The following is a 20,396-nucleotide window of genomic DNA, read 5'->3' on the forward strand; positions in this document are numbered from 1 at the left end:
AAGGTCAAGGAATCGGGGTTGCCTTGATTCACAATTTTTCACTCGGAGCAAACTATTTGTCGTCGGTTTTTATATGGATTCGCAGGTGGAATTGGGTCGAAATTCGTACTCCTCTCGCTATTGGAAATTAGACTAGACTTGATTCGCAAACAAACTCAGTGCTCGTAACGAATGATTCACAGGAGGTATAATTATTTTTTTTTTTACTTTTTGGATTCGTAGTTCACGAGTGGTTATTTTCCGATTTGCGTCTGGTTGATTAATTGGGAAGAAGATGTTAAAGATTAACTATTGGTCCCTACAACTTCAGCGTTTTGACAATTCTGGCTCCCATACTTTGCGTGACTTGGCTGTTTTGGTCCACTTCCAGAATTTGTTACAAATGAAGGGGAGTATGATGCTGAATTAATTAGTCCCCTGACTTTTAACAATGTGACAGTTTTAGCCCATTTTTCGAAAAGTTTTCAAATTTGAGGGCTGGTGAATAGTTTTGGATTTTTTAACGCACATATTTTTTTCGTGAACAGAAAATTAAGGATTTCATCAAGTCTTGGCGGTTCGGAAAGTCGTTTTTTGCAATAACGTCAATCTTTTCGACTCTTTCGGATTTTAAACTTCATTGTTTATATCACTTTGTCGCGAGGGAGCATAGTAATTTTTTTATCCATTCAAGATCATTATCATGACCATTTGAAGGCTTTATAATCACGTTTTGATTATAAATCGGGGGAGAATTTGATATGGCCATTCGAAATTGGATTTGTGACTTTTCAAATTTGAAGATTTTTGATAAAGCTTGTGGTAGAATTATGAAGGTAGCTTTTACAGTAGCAGTTATTCATCGAGCTCTTCTAAAGCTTTTACAAAGAATTATCCTTTACAGTAGCGGTTCTTCGTCGAGCTCTTCTAAGGCCTTGTTATATCTCCGACTTCTAGTATTTTCTCGATCAAGTGACGTTACAGAGTGATCAATTGGTATCAGAGTAGGAGGCTGTGCAATTCATACGCATCTCTTCTATTGGAAGAAACTCTTTAGGGTTTCTGCTTTTGTCGAAATCATAGGAGCCGTCATCTCTTCATTGATGTTGTTCCTAGTTTTTGATAAAACCCTAATTAAATCTTTATAAGTCTGGTTCTTAGCAGATCTTCAAAACAAGCCATCATGTCTCACGATGATTCTCAATCCAACCCTATCAATATCTCCAACAGCATCGGATCTACCACTAGAATCCCGATTCTTTACACTCAAGAATATGAAGTCTGGACGCATCACTTTGAAGACTACGTTGTAGGCTCAGAAGACAATGGGTATCTAATCTGGGAGGCTATCACTTTGGGTCCATTCGTTCATTCAGGAACGAATAGAACCATCACGACTCAAAAAGAGCTCAACTAGCTCTTGATCGACGTAATTGATGTTCCCCAAGATGAGAAAGACAAACTTGTTAGCAACATCAAAGCTATGAGAATGATCAGATTCGCGTTACAATCTGATACTTTTTGTCTGGTAAGTTCATGTACCACAGCAAAACAAATCTGGGATAGGCTTAAGGAGCTCTACTCAACTGATGAGGATCTGGAACACTCCATCCAAACTCTTCTACTTTCGGAGTTTGGTGACTTCAAGCAAAAGCTAGAAGAAAAACTTATTCAGGCATTCGATCGTTTCAACCATCTTCTCAGCAAGATGATCAAGCACGGTATTGGCAGAGAAGTGATCGAACAGAAGGTCACCTTTATGAATGGTTTAAGACCCGAATGGATGGCGGTGGTCTCGAATGTGAAAGCTCATGAACAGTTCAAAACCTATTCGTTGGCGAAGCTAGTAGGAATCCTAAAGTCACACGAAAGTGTTGTGACAAAGGAAACGAAGGTTGTGTCTGGCATGAGATCCTTGGCCCTTCTTTCAAAGGGAAAGAATATAGCAGAAGAAGAAGAAGAAGAGTCATATCTGTCAGAATGTGATCTGACGAGTGAAGAATATGCAATGATGGTTTCCAACCCGAAGCGTTTTGCTCACAAGAAGTTGTGACAACCGTCAAATTCTGGTCAAGTCAAAGTCAAATAAAGTCAACAAGTCAAACCGGTCAACTCAACTAACCCTTGTATATTAGGGTTTACTCCATTGGTACTAATGAACAACTACCTATCTCAATACAAAGTATCACTTAGACGTTCCTTTTGTTCAGGAAATCTAAACCCTAATCGGGGAGAGTGATGTATCGACTCGATAAAACGTAACTACATACCTTTTGGGAGAGTAAAACATCTCATTGCAAGTCATAACAAGGCTTACAAACCTTGCATTTCGAAACTAAACACCGACGAAGGTCACAAACGAAGTCTCTCTCAATCTCTCTCACTCTACCCAAACCTCTCCCAAATCCTCTTTCAACTTTTTATAATCACTCGGGGCATCCCGACCCTTAACTTGGCCAAAAACCACTTGAAACAGGAAGTTCACTTGAAAAACAGCCATAAGGAACCGAACCCTATAGGACCGAACTCTCAAAGAACCGAAACCCCTTATAAAGCCGAAGCTGCTTAAAGAACCGAACTAACCTTAAGAAACGAACTAGCCTCATAAGACCGAAACCTCTCCTGGACCGAAACTCCTCTGGAACCGAAGCCACCTTCGGTTCAGCTCCAACAATTTGGTCACTCCCTCTCGCCTTCGGTCCCTTCCTCCATCGGTTCGCTCTCGGTTCCAGTCTTAAGGACCGAACCTCCTTTCGGTTCTCATCAACCAACCGAAGCAACCTTCGGTCCTCACACCATAAGACCGAACCTTCAGTCCTAATGACAGATTTTCGCAGTTTCGCCCCTTTTTCCCAGTTTTCGACCCCGATCACGTTTTAAGCCCGTTTTTCATGATTTTAACGCGAGATTTTCACCCAAAATCATATTTTAATATTTTTAACCTTCAAAAATCCTAATATTCCCATATCTTAGCAATTTCTAAGATAAAAACCTAAGAATTGTTTAGTATAAACTCATAGTACAAGAAGCTACCCTCTTTGACTTTTGCTTAAAGTTATGACACCTTTAGCTTACTATTCATGCTTTATGTCACTGTTCACCATCAGCCGTCACCTATTCATTGTACTTTTCACACTTCCTCAACAAGTTTCCTTACTTACACACACAAAGGATCATTATCCTTCACATCCAAGATCTCATTCACTTCTCACCAAAAAGCAAACACACTTTCTCTCTCATTCTCTCGCCAAGATCTCGAGATTCAAGGGCTGTTCTTGAGCTCTATCTCCACTCTTGGTAAGTATCTTCATCCTACACTTGGTTATTTTACAATCTTTCACCCAAACCATGGGTTCCTTACACCAATATCATCATATTTGTTGCTAGATCTTCAAATCTTAAAGCAATCTCCCAAGTGTTCTTGACTTGGAAACTTTTTTTCTTCATCATCCATCTACTGAAATCAGTCAAGGTGAGTTCATACCCATACATTTTCATGTTTTCTTCAAGTTTTAGGGGGGGGGGGGGGGGAAATACAAGTTAAAACATCTTAATATAACTTAAACTCATTCATCAACTTTTCACATAAAAGTATAGTTCCGTTCACGGACTGTTTTGAACGTCTTAAACTTTTTAGTTTTTAAAACTGTTTTATATGAAAATAGTTCATGTTTATACCTTTAAAATGACTACTTGCACATCTCTATCTGATTTTTCTACAATTTATGGCGATTTTTACAAAACTGCCTATCATTTCATAAACCCTTTCGGACCAGTCTGTGAATATGGACATTTTCACACAAGTTAGAGGTTACTAAAAATTATAATAAAAAAAATTTGAATTAACTAGACACAATTTATAAACTCTCAAAATTTACGGATTCAGTTTTCGACTTCGTATGATTTTTCTGTGATCTTTCCAAAACAGTGCAGAAAAGTTAAAAACTAGTTAACAGTTTACAATATTCATAACACTTTGTAACCTGTTGAGCAAAGTGTATAACAATATATCTAAATGTTGGATGCATTTATTGTTAGTTTAACATCATAAAAAAAAATTAGTCAACTATGATAAGGGATTTCATTTACTTCAAACATGTACAATAAACTATAATTGGTATAGTTTAGGGATTTCACATTACAAACATATTACAAAAAGGATTTCTATCATTACAAAACATTTTTGGTAAGCTATAATAGGTATAGTTTATGTTTCATTTACACAACAAAATACTATGGAAGATTTTATTTTCATAAGAAAAAGGTTACACACTCGCACACTACACGTAAACTCGTTAATGTAAATTGTGAGACACGCTTCATTGTACTCCTAGAGTATGTGTTAAAAATTCCTGTAAGTTATAACCAGAGTCTCTTCTAGGGAGAGCGTGATAGTTGTATATAAATCTATATTGGGATTGACACCCCACACCTTACTGTTAGCTACAGCAGGACCGACAGGTCTACGGGTGACAAGTGTCATAAATTTCTAACGTCCGAAAAACGTGGTAACAGGTTCATCTCGTCATAGTATGGTTATAGCGACTCACATAGGGAGTTAACGAAACTTAAAGTTTACGGGGATTTTATAAATCAAAAAGGATTTTATGTCAATTTAAAGCCACTTTTATAATAATAAGTATGGATATTACTTGTACACTCTAGGTCTTGGAATTTAAGACTATAATTCACTTTTAAAGGAAAATATTGGATTTTTCTTGGTTTTACTCAACTCATTACAAAGAATGCTTTTCAAACTCTTCGTCTAAAAGCTTATGAACTCACCAACTTAATTGTTGACACTCTTTCAAAACTACTTGTATTCTCAGGAAATCAGTAACAGGTAATCAACAGCTTTTGAGGATGGGACGCTAAGGCGTATAACAATTATTTTGACATCATGTTGTAATTTATTATTGAAACATGTAACACTTGAAACCATGTAACCTTTTTCAGATTATACTTATGATTGGTTGTATTTACTATGCTCACTTATATACTCGTTGCCATGATACTACAAATGAAGTTCGCCACCCCCGGACGTTTCCGCCATCCTTGGTTTGGGGGTGTGACAGAAGTTCCCTGTCACCAAGAACCAAAACTCGCAAGGAAGCTACAGCTCAGAAAAGGCGAAAGAGGAGATCAAAAGCACTCCTCAGAGAGAAGAAGAGAAGAAGGAGAGCAAGGTTGTTGGAGACTTCAGAATATGATTGCAACTTTTGCCATGGCAAAAATCACTTTGCCAAAGATTGTATGTTGAGGAAGCTGTCCGAGAAGAATGATGTGGAAGATGATGAAGCTTACCATTTGTGTCAGCTGGAGGAGATAAAGAAGAACAAGGTCTAACAGTTCAATGAGTGCTTTGATTGTGCAGGAGAACATAGTTGATGATGAGTTCGGAGGAGTGGAGGTCTGGTCTACCGACTCCAAAGATGGAGAAGTTCGCAAGCCCACGCATGGCAGGGCTTTTGTGGCGAAGGAAGATAAAGCTGAGTTTGCTGGGAGATGTTTAATGGTGATTGCTGGAGTGTCACAGATTAGAGGCTACACAACGGATGGTGGGTGTGATGAGGCGAAGGAAAGGGAAGACAAGTGCTTCGCTGCCAAACCGGTAGGCGAACAGATCAACGAATGCGATCAGTTGATCAAGAAGGTAAATTCCATCCTTGAATCACTTAAAATACCCGTAACTAACTATGAAAAAGAATTAAACGAATTAAAATTCAAGTTTTCTAGTTTAAGTGGAAGTCTAAAACAAACTCGTCTAGCAAATTCTAACCTAACTGATCAAATCAGCAGGGTGTCTTCCAAGAGTGAGGAAAGAAGGATGTGGATAGAGCAGAAGGAAAATGAGTTAGTTAGGGCTAGAGATGAACTTATTTATTTACAGCGTGATAATTTGAAGTGTTTAAAACAAATGAATATTTTTTGTCTAATTGCTAAATGTTTATATTCAAATATCACACAGTTGCATCTAGATTGTGAGATAGGCAAAAAGATTCATAAAATGATTTTGCCATTCCTTGAATTAAAAGAGGATGAAGTCGATGCTGAATGTTATAATTGTGAATCTATTGTCTCTTCTGATGAGATTTCTGATTCCTACAGAATTGGTCTGGACAAGATTGAGCCTTTTATTAAGTCCAAAGACCATAAGGACATGCTTAAAAACCTATTGGACGAAAATGACAAATTGAAAATCAAGACAGAAACCATACAGACATTTGACTTATTGAGTGCTAAGTTGAGTTCAGAAAACAAGATAACTCTGGAAAATACTTCTGAATTTGACGAGGACAGTGATATGAGTGAAATCTCTGTAGAGGATGAGGTTGACTATTCAGAGTTTCTCAAGAGCGAACCCGAACCTGTAAAAGGTCTCATATCTAAAAACTCTGTTGAGTTCGCTCATATGTCCAAGGATAAGTCCAAAATCCTTAAAGAGAAGGCAGTCGTTTATCAAAAGGTGCAAACTATGCCAAATCAAGTATATGCCGTCACAGGAATAACCAAAGATCAAACAGCCTAATTAACATCCTTGGTTAATGAAGATAATGCTGATGGATGAAAAGAGTATTTATGGTCTCCTCCAAATGACAATCCAGACGAAACTGTCGGTCTGTCAGAACGAACCTCATGGAGAGTCAAAGGCAGATACGTGGCTGAGCCGCTCAATAAGCCTTCAAGCTTTGATAAACCAAGTACAAGTGGTACTAAAAAGGTTCAAAACGAACATTCAAAGATGGCAAGCGAATCCTCTTCAGTAAAGAGCGAACCTCAAGCAGGAAGACAGAAGCCGAGAGTAAACATTCATAAATCTTCAAGACAGCTTGCTGAACAAAAACGTCAGCGAAACAGGAGATATCAAAAGAATCTCAATGAGAGAAAACAGTTTTGGCAATCCCAAAACTCCAATTATGTTCACAAAGAAAATCCGTACAACCCAAAGGCTAAAGCAAGTCCAAAGGCTAACACTAGTCAATGCTCTCACTGCCTCTCTTGCAGTCAACATAACCAAAAGAGTAGTTTCAGACCTAAATCCCATCATCCTCATCCTCAAATGAAGCAGAATCCTGTCAAGGATATTAAAGGGAAGGGAAAGCACGTCTCAGACTCTGAAGCAAAAACGAAGAAGACGACTACTAACCCTAGGAATCAAAAGAAACGTTTTGTTAAGAATCAAAATAAAAGTAAACAATCTGATTAAAACATAACAAAACCAAAAGAAAACAAAGTAAAAGTTTTTACTATCAAAAGGAACGACGAAACCACATTAATAAAAAGAACATATATGGTTGATCTTTCTGTTGCTATTCCCTATTCTGTAAAAGGCTCACGAGGACCCAAGAAACTTTGGGTTCCTAAATCTGCTTAATTTTTGCAGGTTATAAGTGACGAACAGTTCGACGACGAATGGTATATTAATAGTGGTTGCTCGCGTCACATGACAGGAAGAAGGGAAGAGCTGAGAGAGTTTCGGGCTCTCAAAGATGGTGGATGTGTCAAGTACGGAAATAACTCATATGGCACAATAAAAGGCTACAAAATGATCACAAATGGTGATTTGTCAATCTGAAAGGTAGCCTATGAGGAAGGATTGCAGCATAATCTCATAAGCGTTTCGCAATTAGTTGTGGGGACTGGCCTAAAGGTCTCATTTGAAGATGAGGGATCCGAGATCATAGAAAAGAAGACAAAGACAGTTCTGTTGAAGTCCAAACGCAAAGGCGAAATGTATCTATTAAATCTGAACCCAATACGAGGGAAGCCTGCTGTATGCCTACTCACAAAAGCCAATTCTGATGAAAGCTGGTTATGACACCGTAGGCTCTCACACCTCAACTTCAAAGATATCAACAAGCTAGTTCTTGGTGATCATGTGCGAGGAGTTCCACTTCTCAAGTTTGACAAGGAACATTTATGCGCTGCATGCGAAATGGGAAAGCAAAGCCGAAAAAGTCATCCCACTCGTGTTAACACAAAAATCATTGAACCCCTTGAGCTTCTACACATCGACCTATGTGGTCCCTCAGCAATTGAGAGTGTCGGTGGTAGTAAGTACATTCTTGTTATAGTTGATGATTTTTCACGTTTCACCTGAGTTTTCTTTCTTAAACAGAAATCAGAGGCGACTCCAAAGCTCAAAATTTTTATAAAGCAAGTGCAGCTCCAACTGCGAAAGCTGGTTAGAAATATTAGAAGCGACAATGGACTGGAATTCAAAAACCAAGAGTTTGAAGAATTTCTTACTGAAAAAGGAGTATCACACAATTTCTCTTCTCCTTATACTCCACAACAGAATGGTATAGTTGAAAGGCGAAACCGTTCCTTATGTGAAGCCGCCCAAACCATGCTGAGTTTCGCTTCTCTTCCTCTGTATTTCTGGGCTGATGTAATTGCTGTTGCGTGCTATACCCAGAACCGATCCTATCTCAACAAGCGATTTTCTATCACTCCGTATGAAATCTTGAATAATCGCAAGCCTAATGCAACACCTGTTTCCTGGTACGAATTTAATACAAGAAATTTATGTATTTTCTCTGGGACTCGACGAGTTGGTGGCCCAACTCGTCGAGTAGAGTCGTGATCCGCAGGAAGTTTAAGTGACCTACTCGACGAGTCGGGAGACTGACTCGGCGAGTAGGTGTTGTTTGAGTGAAACCCTAAATTTGAGGGTTTGCACCCTATTTAAACAACTTATCTCAGCCTCCATCGTCCCTATTACTTCCAGAAAAGCATTATCTTGAAACCCTAGCCTTGTTTGGGTGTTCTAAGGCCATTTTTGTGCATTTTGGTGGATTGTGAAGCTTGAGAAGAGGCAAGGAGCTTGGGAGTTCGAGTTGGAGCTTGGAGATCCAGAGATTGTGTTCCATTTCCAACTCATTTGAGGTAAAAAGCTCATGTCTTTATCTTCCATGTGTTAATTCATTTTTTTAGGGCTTGGATTTTGGTATATTTAGGGCTTCCTAAGCCATTTTCGGGTTGTGAAGTGTTATATGGAGTTATGACTTCAGATCTGGGACTTGGAAGGGGTCTCATGGCATAAAGGTGCCAACTCTATGGCCATGAGAACCCCATGCACCTTTTTGGCATCATTTGTGGTCCTTTAGATGTAAAAGACCCATGAATGAACGTAAAGTTCATGGCTTTACGTGTTATATCGGCCCTAGGAGGCCAGATCTACCCTTTGGATGAGATGAGCTTGACAGAAATCGAGTTTATGGTCATGGACTTTAGTGGACTCGACGAGTTGTTCTTGGGACTCAACGAGTCAGATAGTGGTTTCCCAACCCATGCTGTCTTGGGGGGGGGGGGTCTGGTTGAGTCTAGAGAAGGACCCAACAAGGTTGGACAAGGTTGGACAAGGTTATAGACCTGAGAGTCATGGGACTCGACGAGTGTTTGAGCAAACTCGGCGAGTCCAAGGCAATCTCCCAATCTTTGAAGACGAACTCAACGAGTTATTCATACAACCCGACAAGTCATAGACTGGACACATTCTTATGAGGGAGATGAACTCGACGAGTTCAAGGATGAACTCGACGAGTTGGATGAAGATGGTCCCGATGGTATGATTGGAGGAGAACCCTTCGAGTTCTTGCTAGACTCGACGAGTAGAGTCGTGGATTGGTTTGGGTAGAGGAGTATGGACTCGACGAGTGGGTAGACCAACTCGGTGAGTCAGGTCAACTGGATGTTGACTTTGACCGATGTTGACTTTGGCTAAATTGAGTTGACCCTGGTTAGGGTCGCATATTCAAATTGATAACTTAGAAGGGTTGTCGTGTAGGGATTGAGGAGCCGAGGAGAGTCGATTTGCACGCCGAGGACAGTTCGGACACTACACGACATCGAGGTGAGTTACCTTCCAGTAGGGGGTGGGTCTAAGGCCACAATGCCGACCCACCAACATGAGTAATTGGTAGATAATTGTCTTTGTGATAATTATCTTGATATGCTTATGTGATATGCTTATGATATATGCTTGTGTGATATGCTATGTGCTAGTGGTAGTAGCAGGGAATAGTTTTCCTTGACTCGGTCGTTAGGACCGAAGGGTATGTTAGTACCCCAGATATGCCTGACTCCATGATTATATTCTGTTATTGTATGATAGAGGTAGGGGTGAAATAGTCCCCGTTGTCGGTTGAGATAGACCGGAGGGTAGTCGGCACCCTAGAATGGCCTGACATGAGTAGGTCAGCACCCCAGAATGGCTTGACATGGGTAGGTCAGCACCCCAGAATGGCTTGACATGGGTAGGTCATCACCCCAGAACTGCCTGGCAGTACGAATGTTGTTTGGTATGTGGTATGATGGGGGAACTCACTAAGCTTTGTGCTTACAGTTTCAGTTTTGGTTTTAGGTACCTCTCCGTCTAAGGGGAAGGAGCCAGCGGTGTAGCAGCGCATCACACACACACATGGTTTCCTGTCACACCCCCAAACCGGAACGGCGGAAACGTTCAGGGGTGGCTGACGTCATGCGTAGTATCACAATAATTGTAGCATAACAAGTATAGTAAAACACAACCAGACATTGAATACATATATGAAAAAGGTTTACATTGTTTAATACATAGTTTTGTTCATATCAAAAGTAAAATAGTAAAGACGCGACTCTAATGCTCTGACTTCTCCGAACTCCTGGAAGTACCTGTCTACTAATTCCGTGAGAATACAAGCAGTTTTAAAATATATCAGCATAAAGCTGGTGAGTTCATAAGCATTTAGTTTTTGGTGGAAAAATGTTCTTTGATTCTTTTGAAAAGTGTTCCTCAAGAAAATCCTATATTTTCTTATGAAAAGCCTGTTTGAAAACCCATTCCCTTCCATGACTTCCAGATTCATACATGGCATGTACAATCCAAGGAGTCGTGGAATGAATATGAATATCCGTTGGTTGTAAAACAATCCGTTTTGAATTTGCCGGTTTATCCCGGGAAAATCCTATATTTTCCCTAAAGGTTGATGGTTGATTATCCGTTTTAAACTGAGGTTCGCAAGTATCTACCATACTCGTGTCGATAAAAGCAGTTTTCTTTTAAAAACCCTGGTTACACCCAGAGAGGTATATTAGTCTTAAAACTAAATAAAAGAAAACCGTGATGAACTAAGTCCGGAAGATATTATTATTAATACCCTCCAGTAATTAAACCGGTTATTACTTTGAGTTTAGTTCATTTGATTCATTATTACAAAAGTAAATCTCTGTTATCTAGGTTGTGAGCTTCATAACCATAACTGACTGGATATGGCCCGCAACGGCCGATATCCTTAATGACTTTGTCACCCGCAAACCTGCCGGTCCAACTGTAGCTAGCAGTGAGGTGCGGGATTGTCAGTCCCGTATAGATCTATACACAACAGTCACGCTCTCCCTACAAGAGACTCTGGTCACGAGTACTAGTCCTCCACTATGTTTCTTGTGGTGAGTGTTACCAAGGACGTGTCTCAAACTTAGCCTAACAAATTTACAAGTAATAATACAGAAAACCTGTTTATGATTTGCATGAATCCTTTATAAAATAATACATTTTACTACATGATTCACAAGTTCATTGTTCTAGTTTTGAAAACTGTTTCTACGTGTTGGTTTCTTAATCGGTTGGTAAAACTGTTATCCGTGTTAAAAGCATACTGAAAATATGATTATCTTAAACAAAATAATATATTTTGAGCACAAGTTTCCTTGTACTTTTGCTTGTATTCCTCCCCTGAAAACATGAAAAACTCAGAAAAACGTAGGGGTATGAACTCACCTCGGGTGATTTGAATGAAGGATCGATATGGAATGCGGGATGTTCAAGTGAAGCCTTGAACACAATTTGATCCTAATCAACAAGTAATGACACATAAAGGAGTCAAATGATGGTATTTCACCACTAGATGTGATGAAGAACCACTCTAAGAACTTGAAACTACTCGCACTAAGTGTTAGGACCTTAAAGGATTGCATGAAGGGAGTGTATAGCCACCTTAAAGGTGTGTACGGCCATGGGTGTGTGGCCTAAAGGGTGTGCGGCCGTACACTCATGATGGAAGGTGCCTTTGAGGTGTTTTCAAGGTCCATACTTGCATCCATGAAGTGTCCTAGGCCCATACTTGGTTGTAGTACAAGTTTAGGGTCTTAGAAATGGGTTTGTGGTCCTATGGTGTGTGTGTATGGCCGCACACATGAGTGTGCTGCCGCACACAGGAGTGTGCTGCCGCACACATGAGTGTGTGGCCGCACTCCTTCAAAGAGATGAAGAACATGACGGGACTTTCATGATTCAAGGCCTAGATCAAGAGGTTCTTCATGCACAACAAGTTAAGGGATAGATTACTCACGTTTTTGAAGCCTTGGGAGCGTTTGTGGCTGAAGAGTCTTGAGAGAAAAGGTGTTGTGTGCTGCCAAGGTGTTAAAGGAATGAAAGGAAAGGGGTCTATCCTTTATATAGGGTGGGTGTGCTGTCAAGAAGGGAGTGTGCTGCCAGGAGGTGTGTGTGCGACCGCACACCCGTGTGTACGGCCGTACACTCCCTCTAAGGATGTGTATGGCCTTGTTTTGACAATATACGACTTGCTGACTGATTCCTAAACTCAACCTTGGTTACACTCAAGCTTATAATCACTTAAACGAACCCTCAAACAGTGCCAGAAGTCAAGAAAACATGTTTAACTTTGATTGAATTGACTAAGTGTGCGAGATAAAAGTTCCGGGTTGTTACATTTCCGCATGGAGTTTTCTGGGATTGTACTCTGATTCATGTTACTTTTGATGATATGGTTTTCAGACACGTTGTTATGCTTTTATAAAATGATATGATTTTGGAAATGTTGAAGTAAACTATGTTGTGAATTACTTAATTAAAAATGAAATTTTTGGTCTTGAAAATTGGGATGTTACAAGTTGGACTCAAACCGAGGGATTAAAAGATTTTCGGGGTGTCTGGACTCAAACCGAGGGATTCGGGCACACCTTCAGGGTGTCTGGACTCAAACCGAGGGATTAAAAGATTTTCACAAGAAAACAGTTTTCTAAAATCTAAGTTAAAGAATTTTGAGAAAGAACAAGATGTGTGATGCGTGCGACCGGCCGAGCTCAAGTAAGTTTTCCCCAAGATACCCGTACTTGTTATGTTATGTTATATGATATGATTATGCGAATTGCATGCTAGATTAGGGCTAAGGGTCTAGGAGGATGCCTTGTATGCCTGTTGTATGAGCTGTATGCTAGGGCTGTCTAGTCAGCGGTAGGATAGCATGAATAGGTTATGCCTGATTTGGTTACTCGATGCACGAATGCTGCTTGCTTTGTGTTATAGGGGTTCCGACTAACTTTAACTAACTAGTGAGCGAATATTTAACAATATTCACAAGCTATATGGGGAAGGATAGTAGGGACCCCTATGTTGGATTAGGTGTCTAAGCCCATAACTATAATTGGGATGTACTTGACCTGATTGTAGCATGGTCCTTTTGGGTTGCCTTTACACTGGTGACTAGACAGGATGACAATTGAGGAGAGAGGCTGATTTATTATTAAGAATAATAAACTTGGGCATAAAAATGATTTGTTTATTATATTATATGAAAAATATAATAATTTGGAATCATATTATTAATTAGTATTTAATCAGAAATTAATTTAGAATTAATTTTTGGATTAAAGGAACTGATTGAAAGTACATGGGCTGTTTTGTAATTATTCAATAGTTGAGGCTTTGGGCCATTGGATCACCTTTATTAAGGCTTGGCCAAAAATCCTAGAAGGATCTAGGAGTTTTCATCCAAGGGCCTAAGGAAAGGAGTCCATGGACTTGCTTATGCCCTAAGCTAAGAAATTAGGGTTTCCACCCTGAAACCCTAGCTAGCCTCTTGTATAAATAGAGCCCCAGGCTCTAGATTTCGTTCAAGCCTTGGGAAAACCTAATAGGGACGATTTCTAGAGCAAGATACCCTTCTCTCCTCTTGTGACATCCCCATTTTCACGGCCAGAAAAGACCGATTTTGTTTATGCTTTATAAAAATCAGAGTACTTTTAATAAAAATGTTGCGGAATTTGTTCCCATAGAAACATGATAAATACGTTATCAAAGCATTTCCGAAGAAATGTATTTTTATTCGTTTTAAAACATACAAGATTCATCTCTTCTACTTGCTTGGGATTCGTTTGATTGGGATTCGTTTTAAAACATACAAGACATCATCCGTTTGATTGGGATTCATATCAATACATACAAGATTCATCTCTTCTACTTGCAATTTAGGGACTTACAAGTGGTATCAGAGCTTGGATTGTATCACTCATCTTTGTCAGATCTGGAGCCGATTTGATCTTATTTTGGAAAGATTCTTGCGTTTTTGGATAGATCTCTGAAAATTAGGGGGGGTTTGTTCTTCGCGTTTTTCGTAAAAACGAGTTTTTGATCGTGTTTTGGAGTAAAAATGGTGAAAAACGCCGTTTTTTTCGCGATCTGAAGCTGTGTTTACGGTATTTGAAGGGTTTACGGTCCGGAGTTTACGGCCGTAAATGTGTTTACGGTCGCCGGAGTTTACGGCAGGAAACAGTTTACGGTCGCCGGAGTTTACGGCCGGAAACAGTTTACGACCGTAAACGTGTGTACGGTCGCCGGAGTTTACGGTCGGCGGTTTACGGTCGCCGGAGTTTACGGCCTCGGCTCGGTGAACGGCCAGGGAAGCCGGCTCAGCAGCAGCAAGCCTCGCATCGCATCTTCGCCTCGCACAACAGCTTCGCACACGCGCCTCGTCCTCGCAAGCAGCAGCCTCGCATCAGCGCTTCAATAAAAAGGGAAACTGATTTGGGGGTTGCCGGGGATCGAACCCAGGACCTCTGGTTGATCAAACACGCGTCTTACCAACTCCTCTAAGCTCCTCCATGGTTCATCACTTCCGATTTTAATTCAAATACATTTCCATTTGCACCTACTTTCGCATTTTTGTCAATTTCAGCCCAAAATTGATTTTCTTTTAATTTTAAATTCTTTTTTCATCCAAAAATTTTAGTTTTTAAATTTTGAATTTTATTTTTGATTTTTTACTTAAAATTTTGACTTTGACTTTTAAAATTTGACCTTTGACTTTAAACTTTGACTTTCTCATTTAACTTTTAAAATTTCAAATTTAGCTTTTCGGTTTGACTTTTAAGTTTGACTTTTGATTTGACTTTTAAATTTGACTTTTGAGTTTTTAGTCAAAGGACATATTAAAAAAAATGAGTTCTTCAAACGTTCCGGTCAATAAAGTTTCATGTACTCCATCTTGTGAAACTACGATTAAGTTTCTTCGGGAACAAATTGATTTATTAAAAAGAGAAGTTGAGGACCTGAGATATGAAGGATATCAACTCAGGAAAGGACAGAAACCCCTTAAGGCCCAGTTAGAAACAAAAATCAAAGATTTTAAAAGAATTCAAACAGAGTACAGTGAAAACTGTGAATTGTATGATTATGTTAAGAGACTGAATGATGAGTTAACTACTGAGCTTGATACATTAAAGAGACAATTTGATACTGCAAATTTTGATTTTAGAAAATTTGATGGATCAAGCGAGGTAGTTGCCAACATGATTGATCATTGCATGCAGTTCAAACGAAACCAGCAGAAGGGTTTAGGATACGATAGTGTACCTCCTCCTTATAATCACACATATCAGTATCAACCCTTGTCTAAAGATGAGATTGCCAACGAACCATTCATGGTTTATGGCAAGCCATCTGGTTTTGTTTCAGGAGGATTTATTAATGTTGAAAGTACTAAAGTTTCTACTTTCCCTGCAGATCAATCCTTAGATCAGTCAAAGCACAAAGTTGAAGGATCTGTTTCTGATAACAAAACTGAGCCTGAACCTGATGTTTCTGTTTCCAATGAAAAACCTTCTGTTTCTGATATTAAAGTTGATGATACATCTTGTGATGCTTTTGATGCTTTTGCATCGGATCATGTTGAGTTAAATTTTTTTGACATATTTGATTATCTGTTTGAAAATACTGATGTTCCTGTTTCTAGCACATCTACTTCTTGTGCAGGTAAAGTAGCAGAGGATGAGAACAAGGAGAACACCACTGAACAAACCAACATCTCCATGATCTCTGAATCTGTTGCTTCGAACTCAGTTGCTTCTGATCAACCTGCTGTTCAGAAATACAGGCCACCAATTCCAGTGAAACAGAGTGCCTGCTGTAACTGTGCGTGTGGGAAAAGCAAGAGACAAGGCATGGATACGCCACCAGGGGCAGGAAGAAACAACTTCACAGTGAAGAAAAAGACATGTTTTCACTATGGAACACCTGGACACATTGCCAGAAATTGTCCTAATCGCGCATATGTTCCCTACTACGCACAAGGATGGCAGAATGCGCCAAGAGGGAGATACTTCAAAAGAAACCCCTCAAGGTCACGTTCAGACAATGATGACTGGAATGCGCAGAAGAGCAAGAATAAAACTCCAAAGGACAAGAATCAAAATCCCAAAGTCAAGAAGGAAATGCCGGCCAAGAAGCCCAATCCAAGAGATGCTCCAATGAAACAAAGACCGGTTAGGTCAAAGTCATCTCAACGGCCGACATCAAGATCAAAAGCAAGTACTGAGCCACCCATCAGATCGAAAAAGAAATGGGTTCAACCCAACTACAAATGGGTTCCAAAGGCTCACTCTCCCAAATTTTCTAATGACTCTAATATTTCTTCATCTTCTGTTTGTGATAAACAGGACATGTCGTGGGAGAATGTTCCTTGCAAAGATGACAAAGGTCGACCCAATTTCAAAATGGACTGGGTTCCAAAGACCAACTGATCCCGCTCTGTGTCGGAGTAGCTATGGAGGCATATCATCAGACTTCGGTTTGTTGGTAGTGGCTGTTCCAGGCACATGATAGGGGACATCTCTCAACTGTACAACATTCATAACTTTGTTTGGGAGTATGTGTCCTTTGCGGGAAAGAAAAGAAAGGAAGGGATCACTCATAAGGTTAGTGCTTAATGACATGAAGAATTTTCGGATCTGTTCTGAGATTACGCGTGCTGTTCTCAGACCTTCTGGATGCAAATTCAATCGGTGACTTACGATTTGAGTTTTCTTCTCTATACTCCCGAGTTTTTCTTAAGCTGATTCGCTTCAAAGACAAATTTTTGTTTTAGGATAGTTTAAATTTGCGCATTTACTTTCGTTTCTCTCCTATGCACAAATTTAGGGGGAGAAATAAAAACAAAACAAAAATTAGAAAATTTTAAAAAATCCAAAAACATTAGAAAATCATAAAATCAAAAAAAAATATGTTGGTTATGGAATGTGCTTGTGGGAGATGTTTAGGGAAGTGATATTATCAAGTGATAACAGGAAATTTGAGTCTGCGTAACGTACCCAAAATTGAATTGTCTATGCTCTGGGTTTGATGCGTTGGTAGGCACGAAAGATTCTAAATGGACATGACTAGGCAAAGTTGAACTTAAGGAATTCATAGACTTGACAAATCTTGACCTATTTAGATCTGTTTAGCCTGACAATACGACGCTTGGATAGGTTGAGCAGGGAGATATATATGGGAATCTACTGGTCACATTAAAGAACCTGTACTTGGAACCGTGGATTAACTTTTCCTCGATGTGCAGATTTTGTCCTTAATTCCGGTATTGATGGGGCGACTGGTGAATTCCGATAAATTAGGTCTGTAGAAGGTTATATTCTTTCTTTCTATCTGTTAGTCATATGTTGCCTCCTCTGCGTGATCGAAAGATCCGACCTGGAATGTAGCATATGCAACTCTATTTCTCTGCATCCTTTATCTATGCAATTCTTTCTATCTGTTAGTCATATACTGTCTCCTTTGCGTGACTCACAATCCGACCTGGTACACAGTATATGCACCATTCTACTTCTCAATCCCTCTAAAACTTCAGTTAGTCATATGTTTCACCCTCTGCGTGATTGGAAGAGATCCGACCTGGGTGTATAGCATATGCATTCTAAATCTATCTTCTCTCTTAATAATTGTCTGCTTACCCGATGTAAGGAGTATTCTGGAAGTTCTTGATTACTGGAGCATATTAGGAAGCGGGAACCATGTTCTAGTACAATTAAAATTGAACACTTACAGATTGTCTATAGATCTCGCTGCTCAATTTAGGTGGACAACAATATCCCTGGTCGTCGTCAGCTGAATGGTCCTTAAGAAATATTATCTAGGAACTTAGGATCACTTTGTCTTATAATTAATAGTATGTCCTAATTTTGTCACAATTTTTCGTGTTTAAGTGGACCACAATACCGGCGATCGACCAGACAAAGACGTGAAGATAGAAGGTACCGACAAGTGGATTAAGGCTGTCTAAAAACTTTGATCCCAAATCACTCTTAAAGTTAGATATCATTTTTATTTTTGTTAAATTTGTTCATAGTTTTCTTCTAATTTAAATATTAGGGGAGAATTAAAAAAAAAATTTAAAAAACCAAACAAAAATCAGAAAATTAAAAATCCAAAAATAGTGTTATTTCTGTTTTATTTCTTTTTCAGAAAATATGAAAAATCCAAAAATATTGTGTGCTAAAATTTTCTTTTAGTTTTGTTTTGTCTTGAATAGTGAATTCAGGTAAAGATGAAACTCATGGAGTTTGTGTCGAAGATTTCTGAGCCAAGGCTTCATCCGTGATCATCGAAGAATTCTCATTCGAAGGAGCAAGAAATGAAGATTATTCTTTCGACATTCAATCTTTCAACCCCAGAAGCAAGGTGAAGCTGCACTTGAAGATTAGGTGATAGATTGCATTGAAGCCTCCTCAATCAGTCTGCTGCTATCTTAAACCTGCTGAAGTGATCCAGAAGTTTTGTTCTCTCTGACGTTCTCTATGAAGATTCTCAAGTTGAAAGCGCTATCTTTCAAGAATCAGTACGTCAAGCCTCCTCACCCAATGTGCGTTCAATGCCAAAATTTTGAAGAAAAAGCCCAACTGCTCAAGATGAAGTCATTCATTGAAGATTCATCAAGTTCATCTTGAAGTCGTGAAGACTTTGAAGATTAAAGCTGAAGCCAAGCTCCCAATGAAGATTATCAAGAAAAGCCAGCTACTTTTTAGGGGGAGCATGTTGGGTCAATTAAGAAAAGAAAGCTATAAACCAAGGGGGAGATTGTTTGGTAAAAAATATGGTTTATACTTTGCTTTTCTAAGCATTTATTGTTTTTATTATTTGGGCCGAAAATAGTATAGGATTAATTGTAGCTTGGATTATTTGTATTTTGGGCTTAGCCTTAGGTCCATATATATATATAGGGTGAGGAGTGCACATGATTGATAAACACTAGAGGAGCTTAAGTGTGTGCATTTGAAGGTGTTCTAGAGAGAGAGAAAAGATTGTGTGTGTTAGTGTGTGTGAATCTTGTATCTGGATCTTCATTCATATCAATACATACAAGATTCATCATCTTCTTCTTCTCCTTCTCTTCTACTTGATCTGACATCATCCGTTTGATTGGGATTCCGCACCATCAAACGGATCTGATTGACACACAAGCAATTTAGGGACTTACACTTATTGGCGTAATGCCCATTCCTTCCACATTTGTAGCAAGTTACCTCCTTATTTTTGCACTTCTCGCACCATTTTTCTTTACCTCCTCCTTTGCCAGGTTTTGAGGACATGTTGCTCTTGTTGGACCTTGAAGGTCCTTCAAATTTCCTCTTCTTGCCAACTTCAACCTAGTTGGCAGTCTTGTCGTTGATTATTTCTTCAACAGTCTCAGCAACCCAGGTGGTTGCCTCAATAGAAGGTGCCTGGCATACTGGCACAATAAGTTCATCCTTACTTTGTTGAAGTAATCGCCTCGTCTCTTCCATCTGTTGCTCCAACATCATTCGTACCGTTTCCCGTACTCTTGCCATCGTGATTGGCTCAGGTGCAGCTCCTATTTCTGGTACATGCTCAATCACTTGTGGTTCGGGCTTCGGGTTTCCACTTCCAAATCCGCTTCGAGTGCGCACCATGTCGATCTATACACCAAGTCGGACGTTCGGTGTAGAGTGACGAGAATTTAGATAGAGAAGATTTTATTTACGATCAACGTGTAAATCTCCCTAATACTCCGAAGAGTTACATGCCAGTTCTAATACCATAATTAAACGTTTAGAAATCTGAACACATAAAATTTCCAGATCCGGTCGACAACAGACCATATATCCGTTCAGACATTTAGCATCATAAATCATTTAGCACATAAAAGCATGTTAGGTATTTTCCCTAAATAAGCTAGTGCTTGTGTCTATTCAGGTGTATTACCTAAATTCATTAGACACACTCCTCACAATCATTGCTTAGCATTCTAAGTTTAAGTCTAGAAATAAATTCATATTCCTAGTTCACTTAAACTAATGCTCTGATACCAACTGTGACATCCGCATTTTCACGTCCAGAAAAGACC

The sequence above is a fragment of the Lactuca virosa genome, chromosome 8 (genome assembly GCF_052849685.1).
Source record: "Lactuca virosa cultivar CGN04683 chromosome 8, Lactuca_virosa_CGN04683_v6, whole genome shotgun sequence".
Classification (NCBI taxonomy): Eukaryota; Viridiplantae; Streptophyta; class Magnoliopsida; order Asterales; family Asteraceae; genus Lactuca; species Lactuca virosa.